At 40.1% G+C, this 24548-nt stretch overlaps 1 long non-coding RNA gene across 2 annotated transcripts; it reads right to left on the bottom strand.

Moving 5' to 3' along the window:
* Nucleotides 1-1813: 1813 nt before the first annotated feature.
* On the bottom strand, nucleotides 1814-20109 carry LOC145548821 (uncharacterized). Of its 2 annotated transcripts, none has more exons than XR_014084815.1 (2): nucleotides 18497-20109; nucleotides 1814-2766 (listed from the first exon to the last, which is right to left on the bottom strand). It is a non-coding gene; the product is annotated as an uncharacterized LOC145548821 (long non-coding RNA). The 2 variants fall into 2 exon arrangements; XR_014084814.1 differs by lacking the exon at nucleotides 18497-20109 and adding an exon at nucleotides 9153-10481.
* Between the last annotated feature and the right edge of the window lie 4439 nt (nucleotides 20110-24548).

Genomic DNA, 24548 nt, shown 5'->3' with positions numbered 1-24548 from the left:
ACGTCAATAGCAGCACTGGGAAGACATGGCCTGGATATTGCCCTCTGTGCAACTCCGCTCAAAAAAAAATTCTTGCTTCCAGCAAAGTTTGGGCTCTCTCGTCTTGGATGGTTGTTCATAGTCCAGATAATTGCCGCTAAATTTCTTAGCACCAAAATAGCACATTACATACGTCACTGGCAAACGTTAGCAGCTGTTTAAAATTGAACAACTCAAATTGGACTCCAGGAAGACATAGACTTCCTGGAGTCCATGTCTCCAAGAAGCAATCGATTCTCAACAACCAAGAGCAAAAAGCGAAGGACAAGAGGCTGGTTCTTACCAGGCTGGGGAGGAGGTGGAGGAGTTAAAATGTTTTTTAGATTTTATCTGTCTCATACCATACTGTGACAACATAGAGACAATCTTAACAAATATGTAAAAGAAAAGTTTTTTTTGTAAGAGTTACATCCTACAGCTTTAAGCAGGATATCCCTGCTAGAAAACTATGCAAGATGAAGCTCACACTTTCAAAAGCTAGACAACAGTACTGCTTAGAAAGGAAGCACAAATAAAGATAAGGCATGTGTCATGGATGTTGGCAAAGCACACTAGCTAATGTTAGCGATCTCTCTCAATTTTCTTTTTTCTGACCCTCAACTTTTAGATCAGTTTGGGAAGCACCATTTATCATGGTTCAGATTTTACTGTGTCATGTAATGAGAGGCACTGAGCTCGGTCTTGGATTGGGCGGCCTTGACTCCAGCAGTAGATATTGTTTTTTTAATTAATATCTACTGTTAGATAGAATTAATTCCTTAATTAAGGAATTAATATCTATTCAAGTCATCATCATTTCAAGTCGTTTCAGACTAGAAATGAAGGAGAAAAAGACAATACCACTATTTTCTGAGTTGCTGCAACATAAATTTATTTATTTTTTGTTATGTCTAAAGTTAATCAATATGCACTGCATAAGATTTACAAATGTGCAGCCTGCAGTCCCTGTAGGTAAGTCAAAATTAAAATTCAAGAGACTTGAAATGAAAAAGTGAAACACCTTTCCTTGGTCAAGCAATTAAGTTAAACAAATTCAACCAGAAATATATGTAATATTCTGTCCTTAATCAGCCTCTCTTACATAAAAGTAGCTCAATATTTTTTCTTAAAAATTGAAAGAGGCCGGCAGCATCGGTGTGATTAGTTCAAATCTGAATTGCCCGTTTCTGGCTGCAAGGGGACTTCAGCACGATTCATTTTTTTGTAAATTTAAATCTTCTTTTGCAAAACTTACGAAAAAAAAATAGAAAGCAAACGTTAAATCAATTTTAAAGCCACTGAGATATTCCATTACGGTCTGGCCTTTGCGGCTTACAGTGCTACAGAATCACATGTGCAGACGTTTGCAGTCAAAGTTGTTTTAAAGTCAAATGGATTGTAGCAGAAACCCAAGAAGCACTCTGTTTCTCACTCTGAGGATTAGGTAATGTGTAGAACAAAAGAGATATGAATAATTTATTGCCACTCGAATGCAGTGCAGTCATAGACATGCACGTGTTGGTTTCCGTTTCTGTGTGTGAACCCTAAACACCTTCTGCCGAGATAAAGCGAAGACCCTTTTTTAGGTGAGTAATTTGTCTTGAAAACACATAAAAGCCTTACTTGTGTTTCATAAAGAAAATTCTATTTATTTATTTTTTGGGGGGGAAAATGGCTTCCTTCTGGTGCTGGGAAAAAAATAAATAACTCTTTAACCACTTACAGATAACTTCTATTTTTGCTTATTTGCAATCCACTTTAATATCAGACAAAAATAACACGAGTAAATATGAAATGGTGCTTTCAAATGATTTTATTTGGTAGAGAAAAAAAAATCAACTAAACAATGTGAAACCTAATTACATTTTCTACCACTTTTGGCAGCAGCAACTGTCTCCACTGATTACTGCGTTTACAGTAATCAGTGGATGAATTTTGGCCAAACTTTTTTTTGAAGACTGGTTAACTCTACTAAAACTTACACATTGGAACTTTTAAGAGCATCAACAGTGTGTTAATAGTAACTCTGTAGGATTTTTATTGGACTCGAGTGGATTTACTGGATTAATGCAACTAATGCAATTCTTTCACTAATTACAGCAAGTTTGAAACTTCATTGTGATACAATCATGTTTCATCGTGTTTGACTGTCAGTAACTGTTTTTGTTGCTGTTTTTGAAATGCTGTGTTCTTTTTGTTCTGGACGTTATGGAATCTACATCATCCAAAAGATTCTCCAGCCCTCGGGTTCTCAGAAAATGTTGTCAGATAACTGCATTCTGATGATTTAATAAAGGTTTACCGGTTAGTTTTTAACAACAGTAGTTTGGTCTGGATAGATTTTTGTTCCTGCAGAAAAACAATTAGACCATCACTTAAAAGCTGAATTTTGTTCACAGTCTGGTTGTATTTGTTTGAAAATAAATCTAATGTGATAACATAAAACACGGGGCTGCACAGCGGTGCAGATGGTAGTGCTGTTGCCCCACAGCAGGAAGATCCTGGGGTCTTTTCCGCGTGGAGTTTACATATTCTCCCTATGCAGACATGGGAGGGTTCGCTGGCTTCCTTCCCTTGTCCCAAGACATGACTGTTCATCTGTCTTTCCAGGTTGTCCTTAGGTTTCAGCGTGTCTGTGTGTGCACATGGTTGTCTGTCCTGTGTGCTGCCCTCTGATGGACTGGTGACCTGACCAAGGCATTCCCCACCTCTCACCCAATGACCGCAGGCAGTGGCCACCAATAGACCCTGCAGAGATGTGTTGATTAAGACAATGGATGAATTGACACGAAACATTGAAATGTGACTTCTATCTTCCTCTCTGTACTGCGCAGCCTCAAAGAGCAATAACAAAATGAAATTCTGGCACTGTTTTCACTTGAAGCTGCTCAGCGTTGTTGAATCCAAATAAAAAAAAGAAAAAGATAAATAAATCAAGTTCCTCATAATATAAGTACATTTGAACAACAAAACAAAACAAAAAACTGTTTAACTTGCAGTAAAAAAAAACAAAGCTATATTAAGATTATGATTGTAGTTCCACACTGAGCAACTTTGAGACTTCATGTTTTTTTTTCTTGAAGCAGCATTGTAATGGGGACTTCATCTCTTTGCTTTTGGGGCTATTCTATAAAAAGGTGCCAGTGTCTGAGGTCCCAGTGGTACCTATTACGGCAGCCTAGTAGTCATTAATCACAGGCGAGTAAGCATTTCAACGCAGTGTCCGCCTAGAGTTTCCAATAGTCATTCATTAACAGTTCCCACTGCCATCTCTTTTCTTAGCATCTGCCCCCTCCTTCTCAACACTCCCACCTGGACCCTACGGAGTTGGTCGTTTTCTTGCTGACATACCCGCTTTTCTTTTTGCCTGCGTTATGTATAAACTGTACAAGTAGGTGTACTGGGAGATATCTTAAGATGACCTTTGCAGAACTTCTTCTCTTTTGTTTATTCTTTTAAATGACACGTTTACGCCGATGTGCTTCGTCGCCGTGAACGTCTCAGCTTTTTATAGCATTTATCTTTTATCAAGACTGCACAAATATGCAGGAGATGCTGTGTCTCCCAAAAGAGTGCATGCATGCATGCCGCCCTTCACATTTTGTCATGTTGCAACCACAAACTTATGAGTATTTTATTTTTTGTTTTATTTTCAAGAAAGACCAACTCAAAATAGAGTTTAGCTGTAATAAACCATTTCAGTTCCTCTCTATTCTAACCACCCATAAAAACAAGATCAATTGCAAACCACCTGCGTCAAAAACTAAAAAAGTCTGCGAGGTGAACATGAAGAGTTCTCAATTAAGAAGCATGTTCAGACTGAGCAGTTCCACCGAATGTTTGCTAACTGCTGCTGTTGCTAGTCTGATGGAGCCTCACTGAAGGGATCCTCAGTGAGGCTGCAGCCCCAAGGAGGAGGTTTGTGAAAAAAAGACCAAGCTTTGTAGGAGCAAACGTTCAGGCTCCAGCAGAGATTCAAGGATTTCTCAGTCCATGATAACTTCAAGCAAAGTTAGAAGAAAAAAAGTTGATTTTACATAATACACCCCTTTGAGCAATTTTGAGTAGAGGACACTGAAAATGTGTTGAAAACGCTGAATAAAAGTCCAGCCAAAATTGTTTCTGAGAATCTGTGGTAAGATTCAAAAAAATTGTTGCTCACATAATTCCCTCATCCAATCTGAAAGAGTTTGAGCTAGTTTGCAAAAAAAAAAGATATACAAGTATGAAAAAAGCTTATGCTTGTAGTTATCCAAAGTTAGCTGGTAGAGAGACATACCACAAAAGGTTAGGTGAGATCATTCCACATTCCCATTAATAAACTAATAGAAAAATACATAATTAAAGCATAAAGGTTTTGACACTCTGAGTAACTGAGTGGTGCAAGGCCGAAAATCAAAAGGCATGAAATTAACTGTATCATTTTTCTCATACAGGAGTGGTAATTACGATTGGAGTAGAAATGATCATGATTCATGTTTTCCTTTACAGTAATATATCTGCATCAATTCAAATGTGATTAAAACTGAATAAGCAATGATTCTCACGTGTCTATTAAATCAGTGACGATTGTAAATGTATATGCGCACTTACGAGAGGAAGGTCAACTATGTTCAGGGACAGAGTGGGAGAAAAGCCCTGGAGAGCTAGCAGGACGGATCTTGTCAACATGAGGTGCAGACACGGGATAAGCTGTCTCACCAAACGCACCAATCAAAAAAAAACAAAACAGAAACCCTGCAAGCATCAGCGGACAACAGAATGTCCAGAGGGCTGATCCTAGCTGCTCCATGGGGGAATAAAAGAGAATGTAGTCAAGAGCAGAAGTTGGAGAAATCCTCCAAGCAGACATCGAGGCCAAAGATAATGTTGCCTTGTGTGTGAGATTCAACCCCAGAAATCCAAGGTGTTCAAGGACTTTTAGTCAAAAGTGCAGAAAAAGTCTGAGCTGCAGCTCCAATTCCATCCAAGAATGTTTTCAAGCCCTTCATTTCCAGAAGATCTGCTCTGACTGCGGCATGAACAGCCTGATCCATCCTGCACTTAGAGCCGGGGAAAAATAAATTTGGTTATCTGGACTTGTTTTTCTTATTTGAATATTCTATGCTACCGATTGAAGTCTAAAGCGTTCCAGTTAAAGAACCGCACAATGATGTGTCACTGTGGTCTGAAGTTTTTGTAAAAATAGTCTTAGTAACAAAGTTCTTCTTTAGTTATGCGCTTCTTTTTGTTTGGCCCATCCTATCACAAAAAATTCTAATGAAATGGTTTTAGTTTGTAGTTTTGACAAATGTGAAACAAGTTCAAAGACCGTGTCGACTTTTGCAACATACTGCAGCACAAAACTGTAAGGCTGTTATAAAAGCACCAGCAAGAAAAGAACAAGCCTGTTTTTGACCAGTTCGCTTCCTTATTTCAGAACAAGGACAAAGCAATGCTTCTTCCCATCCACTAAAATATTTGTGTTCATTTTGTGTGCGCTGATGTTTTTATTCCATCACATGTGGGAAAATAATCTATCAAACGCCATGAAATAGAGTGGCCAGTAGGGAAATTATACCCATTATTAATGGTCTCCAAGATCTCCCAAAGGGTTTTCCATTATAATTATCGACTTTTCCCCCTTCTTGTCCCGAGCATTGTTTTAAATCAGAGCAAGGTCAGCTTCTGGTCAAAGAAAAATAAATAAAAAACAAATCTTGGAAAAAAAAAAAAAAAAAGAAGAAGGATGTCCTGCTTCCTCAGATACCTCACCACCAGGAAGGTTTGGTTACATCAAGCATATTGCAGCAACTATTTCCAAATACAATTGAGGTTCAAACTTTGTCTTCTGTTACTTAACATTTTTACAAATTAATACTTAATTGAAATGATCTCATCTTGACCAGGGAAGCTTAAGAAGAGAAAACAAACCCATAAACGTCTTACTAACAAAACTAAAATGAAAAAGAAGCCGGGCTGCAGCAAAATGTTAGGGACAAATAGCCAAGAGGCCAGCTGCTGTTGACTCAAAGCAGAGGATTTAAAATGGCACAAAAGAAGTTTGCGATCTTAATTCCATAAACTACTGAATTGTTCTGACTTTATCATACACATTTTTGGGACTCATACCCCCCTCAGGCATCAAAGGGACGGGAATCTGTTTCCCTCAAATTTAATTTCAGGCCTGTTGACATCCCAGAGTTGTGCTTTAGGGTCCCTCCTCCTCGCACAGCAACAGCTGGGGAACACAAGGCATCAGGATGCTAGTCTAGTCTACCACAGTCTAGCAGGTAACATAGCAGGTAACATAGCAGGTAACATAGCATTCACTGACTTCTTTTGTGTCTTCATCCTGAAACATTTCACATTACGTAAGCTGCCTTTTTAGGTTGGATTGTTAAACTTAACGAACTGCCCAGAGCGTACCCCAGTTTTGCCACATATTCTTAATTTATTTTTGGTCTTGTGGTGAACTCTGAGCAGCATTCTGACCTGCTGACTGTTTTTTTTTTTTCATTCATTTTCTCACCCACCATTTCACCTATCAGTCACCTATAGAGCTGATTAGAAGATAAGCCTGGAAATCCCACCTCCTCGGACCACATCATGTTGTGTACAAAAGGACATAAACCCACAAACTTTGATTTTTTTTTTTTTGCTCTGCAGAGGTCTAAACAAGATGACTGGTAATATTTTGTTGTCGGCTCCCGAGATAAGTCTGAATCGTTAAGTGGCAGCAAAGAGAGAATAAGACGGCGCAGCTTCGGGTGCTTGTGATCGAAAGGGGAAAATGGCATAGATAGCTGTAATCAGCTAGAATACAGTGACCTGAACATAAAGCCCTTGAACAAACGACGACATTTCTTATGAAGCAGGCCTTCAGTGAATACAAATTCCACTGTATTTCTGTTGTGAGAGTCAATTTCTCCCATTTAAATGGCCTAATTCCCAGTAAAGCTACTTAACATTCACACATGCTCTCCCAAATTAACATTATTACCAAAATAGAAGAAAAGGAAAAAAAAACTCAAACTCTTTAAGATTGTTTGAACTTTCAAGCTTCTACATGGAGAGATCTAAAATAAATACCCTCGTGGGCACACGGAGAATGGCAGAGCCATTAGTCATATCATGTAAGAAAATGAATAGGCCAAAGTCTACCATAATGTGCTGCATGAGTAATGCAGGGTCTTGGCTGCTGGTACGTTTCAGAACAGAAGCTAGCGGTGCTTGCCAATTCCACGATAAATATCAGATATTTTGGCAGCACACTTTAGAAAGTGAGCTTCGTGATGGAGAGGAAATTGCCATCGGCCTGCTGCATTGCTAGAGACGTAGCGGGAACAGCTGGTGGCCTTTTCCAAGATAATCCAGCTCTTGATATTTCTGGGATTTCTTGCTGGTGGTAAAAGTCTGCGCCATCCGTGGTTCTCCTCTCTTCAATGTGGGCATATAGCTTCATTTTATACAGAAAGTTTACTTATTTAAATCGTGCATGCATGCGACATTCAACACATGTAAGAATAGGGTCAATGACTGCAGCATTTTTGTGCCAAGTGCACAATGTATCTCAACCGATGTACCGTTACGGTGCATAATAACGATGCCTGCCACATCGGTCTGTTAGTCCGCTGTTGTTTGAAATATCCCCCTGCTGCGTCTTGTAGGCCTCTCCATCTGGAAGGAATCTGAAGCCTACTGACTGAACAGTTGCACTAAGGAAAACGGACTGTTTAGTCAGGGGTAAAAAAAAAATGTGAGAGGATGCATTCTGTCTTTCTCTTTTTAGTATTTTGAAGTGAATGTGTTTCCAGACCCTTTGGAAGGCTCCCAAAGAAGTTTGATGACTGAAGGCATGATCTCTTTGTGTGTGTTATACAGGGAAAGCTTTTTTTTTTTTACTTATTTTTTACCCCCAACTGTTGTTTTTTTTAGGAAAGAAGTGTCAAAAAGTGTTTCAATCTCTGCTGCGAATTTGATAAAAGTACTAGTATGAAAGGTGCACGCACTTGTTTTGCGATCATTCGGGTCTGCGTGAGAATTTCACATCAGTTATGCTACTCAGGAAAAAAACAACATCCATTTTTCTGCTTGGAAGTGTGAATGTGCAAAATGTCGGCAACGCTCAACACAAGCAGATGGATTCCTCAGCTGAATACTGCTGTTATTAAATTATATCAGCTCAGTGAGTTGCGAGGTGCGTGGCCTAATTACAATTCTTTTGAAAAATATTGCCGTTGTTCTCAGCTCATGCAAAATGGAAGATGGTGTTGGGAATAAATTTGTTCCCCGAACTCTAAAGGCATTGGAGTACAAAAAGCATGTCAGCAAAACTTTGAAACTTTGGAATTTGTGGGACTCTAGTGCCTTTATAGATTCAATTGTCTAATGAAGCTAACGCCTCTGACCTGAAATGCAAACACCACTGATTCTGTCTTATGTTAAACGTGATTGTTTCATATATTTCCCAAAAAGGTTGCTCTTAAAATGCAGACTTACTGCATTGTTGTTGTTTTACACCTTCAACAAGTAGAATGAGTCCCTTTGAACCTTCCTTTCTGATTAAGTTTATAGATCTGGTGGCTAAAGTTAGTGCTAAGCTGTTTTTCATACAATGACCCATTGACACAACAATTTTTGTCATTTATTTAGAGGTATGCTGGATAAAGTGCTTTAATGTTTCATGTTTTGTGCTTCTTAGAAAAGCTTTTATCAACGGGGATTGAAAGATTTCCTAAACTTGACTACATTGTATCGTAATTCAGATTGAATCAGATTTGAATCAGACTATAAAATTGTATCAAAATGAACTGGATTTATTTTAATAAATTAATTTGGTTGTGTATCTTTTGATATAATTTTAACCTGTTTGTCTTGTGAGATTATATTTGTCATTCTGTATTGAGTAACTGAGTTGAACTGAAACAGCTAGCTACATCTCTGTGTTGCTAATGCTCTTAACCCTCACGCTCTACAAGCTGAGAACCTCATCAGATACGGTCTCTATCCCTGATGGTTTTCTGCATCAGCACCGAGGAAGTGTGCAGCAATTTGTACGTCCTCTATCTTTGCACGAAAAGCTCCAAAACCCCGTTTTCTCGGTGAAGATAAGGCCGGGATAATATGTTTCTCTTGTCAGTTCCTGGAATTACCTGATTTTCTCTTGCTCTTTCTTTTCTCCCCAACTGTAGTTTTGGATTTTCTGGATGGAATTTGGTATCTCTGACTGTAATTAATAGCCCGTGGTGAGATGTCCTTTATCAATCTCGCTGGCTCTTATCTGGATGTTTGGCAAAAGAGAGACATTATGACGCCGTAAGACTACTTTCATGTAGACAATAGACCACAGATTATAAACTACAAGGTCTCAAAGGCATTAAAAGAGGGAGATATTTACAGAAGCTTTCATAAACACGTTTATGAGTAGAATAGAAATAGTAATGTCCCACTGTAGGGAGATTCAAGTGTAACAGCAGCATTGGGGTATGCATCTTCACACAAAGACCAAAACGTCTTCTAAAAAATTATAAAAAACAATAATAATAATAATAAAAATAATCTGTAGAGTATGAACAAGATTATAACACAAATTAAAGCTCCGCGGAGCCTCAAGCGGCCCTCGCAGCCAAGCGCCGCTCCGGCCTATAGCCACTGCGGGGGATCCAGCACCGCCACCCGCCTGCCACCGCGTACGCTGTCACACAGTTTAGGTGCGCGTCCGCCAGGCAATACGCACCGATAAGTTCAGCATGGTTCCCTGGTGACACACACAAATTTGGTGCAGATCGGTCAATGTAGAGAGGAGTTATAGCTGATGGAATGACCTAGGGGGCGCAGTGGAGTCAAATTACAATTCAATCCTGTTGGGCTGTTTAGCATACGTATCCAGTTTGGTGCCAATTGGAAGATGCGTGTGTGATTCAGAGACAATTGTATGCAAATGGCGAAGGACAGCTAGTTGGCCACGCCCCCACGGGTCAGAGTTCATCATCAGGTCATATTATGTCAGGTGGTAGAAGATTAATTCCATATGTATTTCTCAGTAAAAGTAAGACATACAGTAGAAAAAAACATGTGACTTCCTGTCGGAAGTAGGCGGGGCTAAGTTGACGTCATCATCTGACCATGAGAATGTAATGAGGGTCGGTCAGTAGTGAGACATAGGAAGTCTGAAGCAGCTGTGACCTTGTGTGTGGAAGTTATGTCACTTTGATGTTTTATGGCGAATAGTCAAAGTTTGGAACTTAGCCACGCCCATATGCTTTGACATACAAAAATTCCTAGACCTTTAATGTCTGAACTCTGTGCTGACTGAATTTGAAGTCTGTATGTCAAACGCTGTAGGAGGAGTTTGATCAAATATGACATCTATGAAAAACAGGAAATGGCGGAATTTTATCCAAAATGGCCGACTTCCTTTTGGGTTTTGATCATGGCTCCAAGAGACTTTTTTGTAGGTCCTGACAAGTTACACATGTGTACCAAGTTTCATAATTCTAGGTAAAAGCATGGCTTGGGGCTGATCATTTAAAAACATTCTAGGGGGCGTTATATAGAAATTTGGCCACGCCCATCAATGGTTGTTATGGTTTCCTGTTCGGGGATTGATAAGTGTGCATCCTAGTGAGTTTGGTGCAACTGGAATGAAACGTGGAATCTGGAGCCAAACGTATGGCGGTGGCGTGACCTCTGATTCGCTGCACTGCCGCGGCCACACCCTCTACTGGAAACTCTTGGCGCTTTAAAGCAAGTGAGACCAACTTGTTATCTGTCATCCAACACAGAATTATCTTGATTAAGTCAAAAGAGCCAGAGATGGAGCATTCCAATGAAAAAAAGGCACTTCCTGTTCTAAGGGGGCGGGGCTTTGATGACGTCAGACTATGACGACATATAATCGTAGGGGATCGATCCAACCAGGATCACTCATGTCACGTTTGGTTCAGCTGGGCTCAAAATTGTGGAATCTAGAGCCAAACGTATGGACACGGCGTTACAGGTCACTTCGCCACGCCGCCACGCCCACCTACTCCATCGAAAACAAACGGGGTGGGAATCCACAACACACCAACATGGGTCAGATAGGGATCGTTCAATGTAAAACATTACACTTCCTGTTCTCAGGGGGCGTGGCCTAAGTGATGTCATCATTTGACCTTTGATTATTCTATGGGACCCAATGATGATCAATTATTGAAAGTTTAGTGCCTCTGTCTGCTTTTATGTAATAGTTATAACAGTTTTGTGTTGCACGGCGAGTCGGTGAACTTTGACCCCTGGTACGACCCCTTCAGCATGCTCGAAAACTCACCAATTTAATAACTTTGAATCGGTCATGCCTTAAGAACGATCTGACTGAGTTTGAAGCCGATCGATCGAAATACGTAGGAGGAGTTTGATCAAATGCGACGTCTGTAAACGGCCAAAATGGGGTCAAAATTGGAACTTCAATCCAAAATGGCCGACTTCCTAGGATACTTGCACTATGATGTTAATTGCAAATTCTGAGTGTCTTGGGGAGCTCTACAACTGTACCGAATTTCAAGTCCCTACGATAAAGTAAGTGAACAGGAAACGGTCTTTTAAAAGTTGCTAGGTGGCGCCCTTGGGCTGTTTCTTACAGCCAGACATTAAAATACATACATTTTCACTGGGCTCTATGCGGTCGCCAAGTTTGGTGAGTTTTTGAATATGATAAAGCCCCCAAAAAGCCAATTTACTTTACGGAAGAATAATAATAATTTACAGTACGATTACAATAGGTCTTCGCAGCGCTTAGCTGCTCGGGCCTAATAATAAACAGCACGATTACAATAGGCCTTCGCAGCGCTTAGCTGCTCGGGCCTAATTAAATTTATATGTCGAGTGCACCTAATAAGACAAATAGAAAAAGTTTCATGCAAAAAAAAATACTTCCAACTATTTAAAAAAAAAAAATTAAACTTTAAAACAAGTCAATTTGGCCCGCAACATAACAGGAGGGTTAAATCAAAGATATCTGGACTTCTGTTTCTTGCAGGCTTTTTAATTCTGATCTAAATAACGGTTTGATATATTACAAGTTGTATCCAGAACAATCACTCTCATCACTGGGGAGGTTCCAGATTCGTACCTCAAAGCAAAACTCAGAGCCACGAATAATCAGTGTGGCTCAATAAAACGGCTCTACTATGACCGAAAAGACGAAGACGAAACTTCTCCATCCACATTAAAGCAAATGGACCACCTCCGTTCACTGTCCAACCTTTAATCTTTCCCTTAAATTAAGAACCCAACTTTACCCTCTAGTGGCAATTTGGCTCAACGATCGTAAAGACTTTAACGCACCGGGTAGCATGCTGCGTTAGAAACAGGTGGACCTACTTATTAAGAGCACAGCTCTTAAAGGAACAGTTCCTCAAACTCATACATAATAAACAATTTTAGTGGCATTTGTTTGCTCAGAGAAGTAAACTACTAAATTCAAAAAGTAAATCTAGAATTTTGCGTCTTGATGATATCAAGAAAAAATGTCAAGATTTTGTTGATTTTACATTGTACTTCTAAGCCAGGGGTGTCAAACTCAATTTTACTGAGGGCCACTTCAGCATATTGGCCTCCCTTAATGGGCCACATTGACGGTACAAATCAGGAGTTCCCAGGTGCAGTACTGCAGACTGCAACTTTTAGATGCATCCCTGCTAAAACACATCCCAGACAAAAGGTTGACTCCCTCATTCAGTTCTGTAGAGGCTTATAATGAGTCAATAATCCAGGTGTGTTAGAGAAGGAACGCATCTAAAGTTGCAGATGGTAGTTCTGGAAAACTAGACTACAGCAGCCCTAGCATAAATGTATGAAAATATAATGATAAAAATAAATTAAACAACACCTCATATTGTTAAATAACTGATTTTATGTACTGAAGTTTTAAATATCGCATTTGAGTTTGCATAGATGTAAAATTACTGCTCAGTTTTAAAAATTACAATATTTAAATCAGTGTTAAAAGGTAAGAATCTGCTTAATTTGTGATGGGATCTGGATTCACAGTGAATATTAACTAAACCGCATAAATTGCGACTAAATAGCCGATGTTAATATGATTGTAATTTCACGGATAAAAATAGTGCATGACCGATTTTTTTTATGTTGTCGCTCAAGATAACGGATAACAAAAAAGGTCTAGCGCGACCTGCTGCCCTGACACCAACTCACACACATCTTCATTCACAGTTTTACTTGTAAATCGATTTAAAAACAGACTACTACAGCCCCTCTATAATATGCTTGCAGAAAGTTAAACCCTTAAAGAATTACCTCCTTCTCTACAAAATGCAATCATAACAGTACTACCTAAACCTGGAAAACCTCCCACCAGATGCAAATCTTTTCAACCAATCTCTCTTATAAACGCCAACATAATATCTAAGCGACTTGGGCTTGAGAAATGTTTACCATTTCTTTCTGAACCTGATCAGAACGGATTCATAAAGGGGCGGCAAGCTAAATATGAACATCCCGATACAGCTTTACTTTCACTTGATGCAGAAAAAGCATTCGACAGAGTGGACCATAATTATCTATACAATGTTTTATCTCAATTTGGCTTGGGGTAGTTATTTCATAACCTGGATTAAAATAATTTATAATAAACCCACAGCCTCAGTTATAACGAATAATATTATATCTGATTCATTTAATCTAGCTAGGGGAACACGTCAAGGGTGTCCCCTCTCACCCCTCCTCTTTATTCTGGCAATTGAACCATTGGCTTTTGCAATAAGGAACAATCAAAACATACAGAAGAAAAAGTCAGAATAAAAAGTATTGAATCTAAAATTGGACTATTTGCAGATGACATTATTTTAATGTTGTCTAATCTGAAGTGCTCAATCCCTCAACTACTTAAAACCATCAAAGAATTTTGTCCATCCATCCATCCATCCATCCATCCATCCATCCATCCATCCATCCATCCATCCATCCATCCATCCATCCATCCATCCATCCATCCATCCATCCATCCATCCATCCATCCATCCATCCATCCATCCATCCATCCATCCATCCATTTTCTTAACACCCTTGTCCTAAAATTGTTTTTAATTTAAAAATTTTTTTTAACACCCTTGTCCGTTAGGACAAGAAGTTAAGAAAATGGATGCTTGCTGGTGCCCGTCACCAGCAAACGTTCGGGGCGAGAGGCGGGTAACCCTGGACAGGTCGCCAGTCCAGGGTGACCTGTCCACAGAGACAAACAACCAAGCACACACACTCACAGCTAGGGGCAATTTGGAGAGGCCAATTAACCTGACAGTCATGCTTTTGGACTGGGAGGAAACCAGAGTACCCGGAGAAAACCCACGCATGCACAGGGAGAACATGTAGAAACACCGGAGCCGTGAATCGAACCCAGAACCTTCTTGCTGCAGGGCAACAGTTCTACCAACTGTGCCACTGTGCAGCCTACACACACACACACACACACACACCGAGGGACAATTTGGAGAGGCCAATTAACCGGATAGTCATTTTTTTGGACTGGGAGAAACCGGAGTACCCGGAGAAAACCCACCATGCACAAGGAGAACATGTAGAAACACCGGAGCCATGAATCGAACCCAGAACCTTCTTGCTGCAGGGCAACAGTTCTACCAACTGTGCCACTGTGCAGCCTACACACACACACACACACACACCGAGGGACAATTTGGAGAGGCCAATTAACCGGATAGTCATTTTTTTGGACTAGGAGAAACCGGAGTACCCGGAGAAAACCCACCATGCACAAGGAGAACATGTAGAAACACCGGAGCCATGAATCGAACCCAGAACCTTCTTGCTCCAGGGCAACAGTTCTACCAACTGTGCCACTGTGCAGCCTACACACACACACACACACACACCTAGGGACAATTTGGAGAGGCCAATTAACTGGATAGTCATGTTTTTGGACTGGGAGGAAACCGGAGTACCCGGAGAAAACCCACGCATGCACAGGGAGAACATGCAAAAAGACCGGAGCCGTGAATCGAACCCACAACCTTCTTGCTGCAGGGCAACAGTTCTACCAACTGTGCCACTGTGCAGCCTACACACACAAACCTAGGGACAATTTGGAGAGGCCAATTAACTGGACAGTCATTTTTTGGACTGTGGGTCTGAAGTTATCAAGATAACGAACAGCAATTATCCTTATCTAGCAGGTGAGGGTTGTACTTTGCCCTATCCTCGCATGTTGGGCAGGCAGCGTATTTTGACTTATGAGGAGCTCGAATGCCGTAGATGTCTTCTTCCCTTGCCCTTTTTTGCAGCACAGAAGTCAGCGTTTCATGGTCCGGTCTCCTTTTTTCAGAGCAAACGTCCTCAGCCGAGGACGTTTCCCCTGCGACAGCCCTCTCTTGGGACCGGTCTATGAATGCCACTTCTGTCAGAGCAGAGGTTGAGGACTCAACAACCTCTGCTCTGCAAACTTCCCCAGCCGGGGAAGTTTGTTCTGCAATCGGCGAAGGGTTGAACAGAAAGGCATCAAACTCGTCATAGTCAGAGGTCTCATCCTGGTAACTCCAGGTTTCAAATTTTATCCCAGGAAGTATTTTGTTAAAAATCTTCCTTACTCCGGTGGTGATGACATATCCAGCACCAAAAGTTAATGGAAAAAAGACGGTTGTTAAAACCTGTTCCATACTAAAATTGGCAAAACACGCAGAGTCGAAGAGTCGAAGAGATGATTGGATATGAACTCCTGTTTTGAGATTCAAGCATTCATAACCTCAGATGTTCTTTGATCTATGTCATAGATGATGATGTCATAGCTACAATGAGCTATGGGGGAATGTCTTGCTTCTGATGGTTGCTATGGAAACGGTCAAATCAGTTCTGCATGACTCAAACAATTTTTTTTTCCCCAAGATATTTTTATTAGAATTTTCTGTTACACAGACATACAAAAACAGACACACAAAAACATAAAAAGTAAAACAAAATAGATAAAAAGATAAAATAAAAAAACAAAAAAAAAACAAGCGGCCCTCGCAGCCAAGCGCCGCTCAGGCCTATAGCCACCGCTTGGTCCCAGCACCGCCTCCCCCTTGCCACCGCTCATGCTCTCACGGAGCAGCCGAACCCGCCCTCCTTGAATTACTCAGTGTGTCATGTTTGGCTTTGCTCACAGACAATGCACAAAAATGTGTTGCTGATTGGCTGCAGCGAGTAGATCAGAGGTCACCAACCTTTTTGAAACTGAAAGCTACTTCATGGGTACTGAGTCATATAAAGGCTAACAGTTTGACACGCTCTTCTGAAATAACAAATTTACTCAGTTTGCCTTTAGTTATAAATTATCAATAATGATTAATGATTCTCATCTATGGGAAGAAACTGATCACATTAATGATTTCTCACAATAATTAGCAATGAAAACAAGGTGGGAAACAGATATCAATAGTCAGCACTTTATCTCTTTTAATCTCAGTAATTGTTACATTTTTAGATAACCACTTACATCTCTACATTTCATAGGAAAAATGTCCAATTTTCACTAGCCACTCAAACATTTTTTTTAACAAATCATGAACTATGTTGCACCATGCTTCAAAAAGTTATCAATTATATAATGTTAAAGAAAAATCAACTTACATATTTTAAAATAAATCTTATCACATTATGAACTCATGACTGCTGCATTTTTAACAAAATTATAACTGTTATATGTCATGAACACACTTTTAAATTGAACACAATTCCTCAATATTTTAATTAAACTTTGCCATGACACTGCCATGTTGCCACTGACATCTGGTATTGGTTTCCTTATTAGTGAGAAGACTGGCATTGCATGCTGTTCACCAGTGCTCTGTAATCTGGTGTGTAACTTGAAACTGCAACTGTGAGTGCATCTTTCAGATGTGCATCAGTGAGGCATGTTCTGTGTTTGTTCTTGATGAAGTTCATGTCAGAAAACACTGATTCACAGAGATAGGTTGAACCAAACAGGTTGGCAACCTTCATAGCTGCTGTGCATTCACCACTGCACCATCTAGTTTACTTGGCTTTCAACACCAGCGGGGTCTAGTTTTAAATTGTATGTTTTTGTTTTTAAACTGTAAGTTTTTATTTTTTTATTATGTTGTGTTTTAATGTACAGCACTTTGTATCAGCTGTGGTTGTTTTAAAGTGCTTTATAAATAAAGTTGGTTTGGTTTGGTTTGATAAATCTAGAGGGCAAAGTGGAGTCAAGTTATAATGTAATAATGTAGCTGTCACATTCAGTCTTCAGTTTTTTCAGTGGCTACCTGTATTAGCTGTGTGCAGGTTTTCCTGCCGTGTTGCCCGTACTGGATGGACTGTGTTTGAGCTTCTCTTTATTAAATTATAATAAACATCATTATCATCATCTTGGTCTCAGCGTTCCTCACCACCACCAACCACAGTTTATGACAGTTTAAGTTTTGGGAGAAAATATGTGTATCTGAACAGCTGGATTGATACTTTATCTAGTCACTTACGTTGGCATTAGCTGCATTGTGTTTCCAGCAGCGCTCCTTGGTGAAGCACGCAACATCTCAGGCAGATTAGCCAATGTAGAGAGGAGATACAGCTGTTTGATTAACCTAGGGAGTGCAGTGGAGTCAAGTTACGATGTAATGCTATTGGGGTCTTTAGAGGTTCACTGAAGTCAACCATGAAAGTCTGGTGGAAATCACATGAAGCCTGGTTGATTTAGAGACGATCGTAGACATGGCTGGTATTGCTATTTGCTAAGACCTGCTTAGACCTTAAGATACGTAAATTGTTCACAGTCTCTATGGCCCCACCAATTTTGGTGAGTTTTTGAATATGTTAAAGCCCCCAAAAAGACAATTCATTTGTCAGAAAAAAAAAATAAAAATTTGAAAAACAATAGGCCTTCGCAGCGCTTAGCTGCTCTGGCCTAATTATGTACTGTTATCAGAGCTACAATAGGATAATAGCATGGGATAACTTTTTAAAATAAAATACATAATGTGCATGTGCATCCGTGGATTATGTAAGATGTTCAAATAACCAGAATATTAAGCTACCAGACTGAGTGGTGGAGATGAGCATGTGTTTTATGGTCTTGCGATCACATTTCCACGACTGAAACATGAAATCAAATTGGGATGGAAATAAGAGCAGACGGAGGTGGATTCACTTAGTTTTAGAAGTAACACTTCTGGCCAGCACAAGTGATTCGTGCAGAAGGACGCTCATTTTTAAACAGCAATGTAGATTTTCCCTCAGATGGGAAATGTTTTATGCAACATAATAATTTATCTTTTATTAAATAAAAGTTATTTAACTTTAATTTAATTTCAAAACATGACCACACATATTCAGCGACTTTCTCTCAAAACTAGTTCTGGGCACCAGTTCCTTTTATTTCGCAAAATAAAGCAAGTGTACTGCAAGAAAGAGTGACTTATACCCTGCTCTTTATGCTGAAAATACACACACAAAATAAAGTCTATACACTTCCTGGAAAGAAACTTACAGTAATTTATGAAGTTGTAGGCCTCTTCTTCTTCTTCCTATTCTTCTTCTTCTTCTTCTTCTCTCTCAGCTGGAGGGAGTGTCAGTCTTGGCTTCAAAAGCTACTCTGTCTGCCCAGGGAGGTCACTCTGAGGTTTGGGGGGTGTTTTTCTTTGATACGGTCTGGACGTCTTGACGGTTCGTCTCTTTAAATAGCAATCTTGCACAATAGGGTTTGGCTTCTGCACTGAGGCAAAAAAACAAAAACAAAAGAAAAGGCTTGGTGAAAGATTTGGCAGGACAAAAAGTTAAGGTGACAGTTCAAGCACATAGTGGAAAGGTGATAGAAAACCATTTATAACTGCGATAACCAACTATTGCATTACGTTCGTGTTGTGAAATGCACTTATCTTTGAATTTATTAATTAAGTAAGTCATGACAGTAAGATTAAAGCATCATACGTAATTATTGTCGGTCAGTTGGTATTAAGGTCAGCTTTACCATAAGAAGTTGATACAGTTGTTTGTGAGGAAAGGGGAAAGGAATTATCCTTGAGGTGGAGTGAAGTTTTCTATTAGCCACAGCGGCCATATTGGATTTTGACATCAGGGTGAGTTAGGAACGTTCTACTTTTGCTGCCCAGAATATCCAACTTCAGTGCACTTCTCTTTAAGTTTTCAACCTTTGAGAACTCATATTTACACTGCATCTACAAAACAATTAATCAGGGCAAATTATTTTTTTTTAAATTTATGACATAATAAAACCTACAGATGGAAACCCCTGTCATCCCGAAATGTCTTTCAGTATGATGGCACTTAAAAGACAATACCAGAGTGCAGTATCAGAGTATGTCTTTCATTGAATCACTTCCAAAGTCTTTCACTTTTGGTCTACATGTCAGATTGCTTCCAGTGAGTTTTCCTTCCATGTTGTCATTGTGACTCAGTCCCTCACGCTTCACTTTCTGAAGCTTGTTTCTCCACCGCTCTCACCTCTTCAATTGTCTCTTCTTTTTAACGAACTCTTCTGCGTCTCACTTTTCTCATGTTTGTATTTTTTTTATTATTATTATTTCCCATTTTCCTGCTGTATAAATTTTAATGTCCTGCATAGAGTGTTTTATTTTCCAGATTATATTTTTTGTCAATAAATCTGGGAAATAAAATGCATCTCAAAAATAAGCCAAATTATTGTTTTCTGACAAACACAATGCTCTGAAACACAATTCCTCTTTTTTTTTTCTTCTCACTTTACCCAGTGCAGTTTAAGTTGATTTTAAGTTTGCCAAGTCTTTGCAAACTATTGCATCAATGAAGTTCCAATTATTTTATGATGCGTTATTTACAGATAAACGTGCAGTTACTGTATACAAAAAACACAGAATAAAAATAAGAAAAAAGACATCTCTAACAACAGTTAAACCTCAGGTAACAATTAGCACGCATTGTCGCCGTCGCATTAGAGAAACACACCCTGGAATCTGTTAGAGCGGCTTTCTAATGTCTGCTCTCCCTGCCGCGTTTGATGAGTAACTTGTCACTCCGCCATCAGCTGCACAGTCTCAGTTGAAAACGTCACGATGCAGAAAATAGACAGGGAAGTCAAACTGCTTTTTCTTCCCGAGCCACAGATCCCATCCATCCATCCATCCATTTTCTTCCGCTTATCCGGGGTCGGGTCGCGGGGGCAGCAGCTTCAGAAGGGAGGCCCAGACTTCCCTCTCCCCAGCCACTTCTTCCAGCTCCTCCGGGGGAATCCCAAGGCGTTCCCAGATTCCTTAAAAACCTCCCAAGGTTTGGTACAGTAGAAAACTTCCCCAAAGTTCTGCGCCAAATGAGGGGGCACTGGGAGGCAGAAGAGTCGTTGCATCAGGGACCAATTTACATCATGACACCAAGAAGATGGAGCCTCGAAGGCGTTACATCTGGAGGTGACTAGCACGGAACAGTCCAAAATTATGCGCACATATATTTGGATATTATCGCGTTCATTCTGAAAGCTTAGAAATCTTAGCAACATTCATGTCACCTGGACCAAAAACAGCTGCAACGGTGTGAACTATTTATTAAGATAAGAACGTTATTGAAAACAAACCCGGTGATGAAATGGAGTTATTTGCAAAAATAAATAAATAAATAAATAAATAAATAAAATAAATAAATAATAATAAATCACATCCCTTAAAACAATTGGACTTAGATCTAGACTTTGACTATGCCGTTTTTATAGACAAAAAATTTATATTTTGATCCAAATCATTCCATTTTAACTCCTGTTGCTGGAAGGTGAACATCCACTTAAGCAGCACTGTATAGGCATCTGGGTGTCCTATGAACAAATGCATCGTGGTGCTCCCCCAACCTCCATCGTTCCTGAGGAAGATTTATTAGGAGGAGCTTATTGAAACCAAAAATCCTCAAAGTCTGCAGAATGTCTTCACATCAAGTTACATAAGCAGATCATATATGAAGCGAGACAAATGGAAAAAGCTGACATTTCTCATGTGTTTGTTGACATTTGTTCAAAGCGGAGCGGGAGGGGCTAAGAAAAGCATCGTCTTTGCTAGATGCAGTTCTTAATATTCTCATCACCTCTAATATTCATAAACCTTTTAGTGAAAGCTACTTGTTTTTCTTACCCTTTTTATGTCATCCCCTGGGCTGCTGACACTCATAGTATTTACCCACTGCTTATGCCATGGCATAACCCCGGGGCTAAATACAAATGCAAGCCTCACTTAGATTTTATATATATATATATATATTTAAAAAATTTTTTTAAATATAATTTTCAATGAACTTCAGAATTTTGCTTGCCTCACACAAATAAGACTAATAAATTGCTGTAAGGTTTGTGGAAAAAAACAATTTTGAATTCTTAGGCAAAGCGCTGTATCTTGTACCAATTCCACTTAAATTAAATTGTGATTTTTCTATAATAAAAAAATCTTATTTGCGTGCCACTGGTTCGCCCTTTCGTTACGGAATAAGTCCGCATAATTAAGGTGCGCTCAGATAAAAAAGAAAACGCTGACACAATGATACCTCTTTTCAGCAAATCAAGCCTCGTTTTCAGCCTCCAACACTTTGTTCTTGATTCAACAGCCGATTTAACATTCGACCCAGTTTCTGCGAGGCCCTCTACTGGGACGCAACCCAGAAGTGTCATACAGAAGAACCAGAATAATAAGGCCCTCCACTCTAGAAATAAAGCCAACGATATCATGTTTATGCTTCTGAGATTAATTCACAAGGACGTTACATTTATCATTTTTTGGTTATAGCCGGGGTTTTTTAAGAAGCATACACAAATCAGCTTTCATATGTGCAGTCAATGAGAAGGAGAGAAAAAAAAAGAAAAAGAAAATGGTCAGCACAGTTTGATGCAGTATATATATATATATATACACATCTCCTTCTCAAGGCTAGCTAAGCACACCCTGCCCCTTGGATGCTGGCTTGGTATGGAAATGACAGCCAACAATTTCATGCGACCCTTAGGACTGTAATTAGTATTATAATATAATGTAATTAGTCTTTGCATGCAGTGTAATGGCACAAGGCTTGGAATATCAATAGTTAATGTGCAAACTGGATCACAAACAAACCTGATTAAATATTCTAACTTACTTTCAAAGAGCAAGCAGCAGTCTGCCAGCAGGTCTCACAGGGAATTCAGTGTTTTTACTCAAGTTAGTGGAGTACATATTGTCTCGGAGGTGAACTACGGCGAGCAGAAGCACCACTGGTGTAATTATCGGCGTTGCGATATTGACCATGTGGTCTTCAGTGTGTGTTTAACCTGTAAGGGGTCAGGAAAACTGAAAGCAGAGGAGACACATTCATGTTCTGGTGGAAAAGCCCAAGTAATGTGCATAAGTTTCAGCTGAATCTACAGTGCCAGGAGAATGTTTTCAAACGGTTCTTAGTCCTTTATTTTTCATTTAAGGAACAAATTATGATGTTAATTTTGTTTTTTCGCTCAATTTTACCAGATACGGAAATATGCGCGGCGGGTTCTGCCCTATACTAGCATTTCTTTTTACGAAGCTCCACTGTGTTAAGATACTTTTGATATTCACACAAAAGGTGCATGGTTGTGATGTCATCCCTCGCTTACTTTACGTCTTGCTTCTGAGACATGGTCAGAATTTTACGTTTTTCTTTTATTGATAATTCTGCATGTTTTCTGTGGACGGGATTTCTTTGCGCTTTGGCCTTCGGATGCTCCAGCAACTGCCTGTGATGCTTGTAAAGTCATCACTTACCGCACTCCATCCTCATGTACATTCTGGGCATGTTTGCAGATTAAACCGTTTTAATACATTCTTTACTGGGGTTCAATCTTGCCAAATTATCGCCACAGATTCTCGATAGGTGAGTTCATTATTGATTATTGTAACCAGCAATTTTAACTGACATTCAGAGCAAAAAAAAAAAACCTAAGTTGTTTGAGAAACCAAGCCAGTTTTAATGTTCATTGTGATTTTCTAAAAGAAAAAATGTAATTACGTTTATTGATCTTTTTTGGATGGTCGAGCATCAAAGGTTTTTCTTTTTTCCTTGTGGTCAAGATTAAAGAAGGAAACTCTTTGATATAGAAGTTAAAGAAAAGCAATCGATCTAAAGAGAAACCCTAGACTAAAGCAAGAAGTACAAATTAAGCGTTATGTTTGAGGCTTCATGCATGACTCCAAACAAACTTTTGTGTTATCTAGGGCAACTCGCTGAAAAATCACACCCCCTTAGTGGTTGTTTTGCGTATCTTTGAGAGAGCGTTTGTGCTCTCCAATCATGTTTCTTCCATCCACTCTCCTAAGTGTTACAGCCGTAATTAGCCTACATTAACGAGGAGGCCACTTGAAAATAAAACATGTGAATAATAAAGGTGTTGTTATACAAACACTGTTTCATCTTCTATTTCAAGCGCACATGCTGTAGAGTAATAAAGCATCTTATCATATTAATTAAGGTCACAGTGGTTGCTTGTGTTTGTGAACATCGGTGCACGTGGGGACGAAGGGGGGGAAAATGCTTTATTCTGCTCCAAATCCGAGGCCATGGTCTTGAGCCGGAAAAGGGTAGAATGCCTTCTCCGGGTCAGGGGGGTCGTCCTGCCTCAAGTGGAGGAGTTTAAGTATCTGGGGATCTTGTTCACGAATGAGGGAAGAAGGGAACGGGAGATCGACAGGCGGATTGGGGCAGCGTCTACTGTGAAGCGGGCGCTGTATCGGTCCGTCGTGGTGAAGAGAGAGCTGAGCCAAAAAGCGAAGCTCTCGATTTACCGGTCGATCTACGTTCCCACCCTCATCTATGACCCAAAGCTCATGACCGAAAGAACGAGATCACGGGTACAAGCGGCCGAAATGGGTTTCCTCCGCAGGGTGGCTGGGCTCTCCCTTAGAGATAGGGTGAGAAGCTCGGTCATCCGGGAGGGACTCAGAGTAGAGCCGCTGCTCCTCCACGTCGAGAGGAGCCAGTTGAGGTGGCTCGGGCATCTGGTAAGGATGTCTCCTGGACGCCTCCCTGGTGAGGTGTTCCGGGCACGTCCCACCGGGAGGAGGCCTCGGGGAAGACCCAGGACACGCTGGAGGGATTACGTCTCTCGGCTGGCCTGGGAACGCCTTGGGATTCCCCCGGAGGAGCTGGAAGAAGTGGCTGGGGAGAAGGAAGTCTGGGCCTCCCTTCTGAAGCTGCTCCCCCCGCGACCCGACCCCGGATAAGCGGAAGAAAATGGATGGATGGATGGATGGATGGATGCTTTGTTTTCTCACACAAGAAGCTCAAAAGCCAGAAGTATATGAAGCATCAGTCAACTAAATCTACCTCACACTGATTTTGTTTAAGGTGCATTTGCTCCCATATCTGACCATGAGGCATTGCTCCTTTATTTCTCTTTGACTGGCAGTCAGAATGAATTAAGATTTCACTCATTTCTCCCTATCTCAGCACTTTCACATAATTAAACCCTTGGGACAGCCCACGGGAGATTTCAAGTCTACAGAGGGACTGCAATGGTTAAGGAGAGTAAATGTGTGCAGGTCTGAAATAATCGCACTGCAAACGTTGAC

Source organism: Poecilia reticulata, chromosome 18 (assembly GCF_904066995.2).
Source record: "Poecilia reticulata chromosome 18, P_reticulata-male-v2, whole genome shotgun sequence".
In the NCBI taxonomy this organism is placed as follows: Eukaryota; Metazoa; Chordata; class Actinopteri; order Cyprinodontiformes; family Poeciliidae; genus Poecilia; species Poecilia reticulata.
Note: the sequence above shows the minus strand (reverse complement) of the source record. Positions and strands in the feature narration are given on the sequence as shown.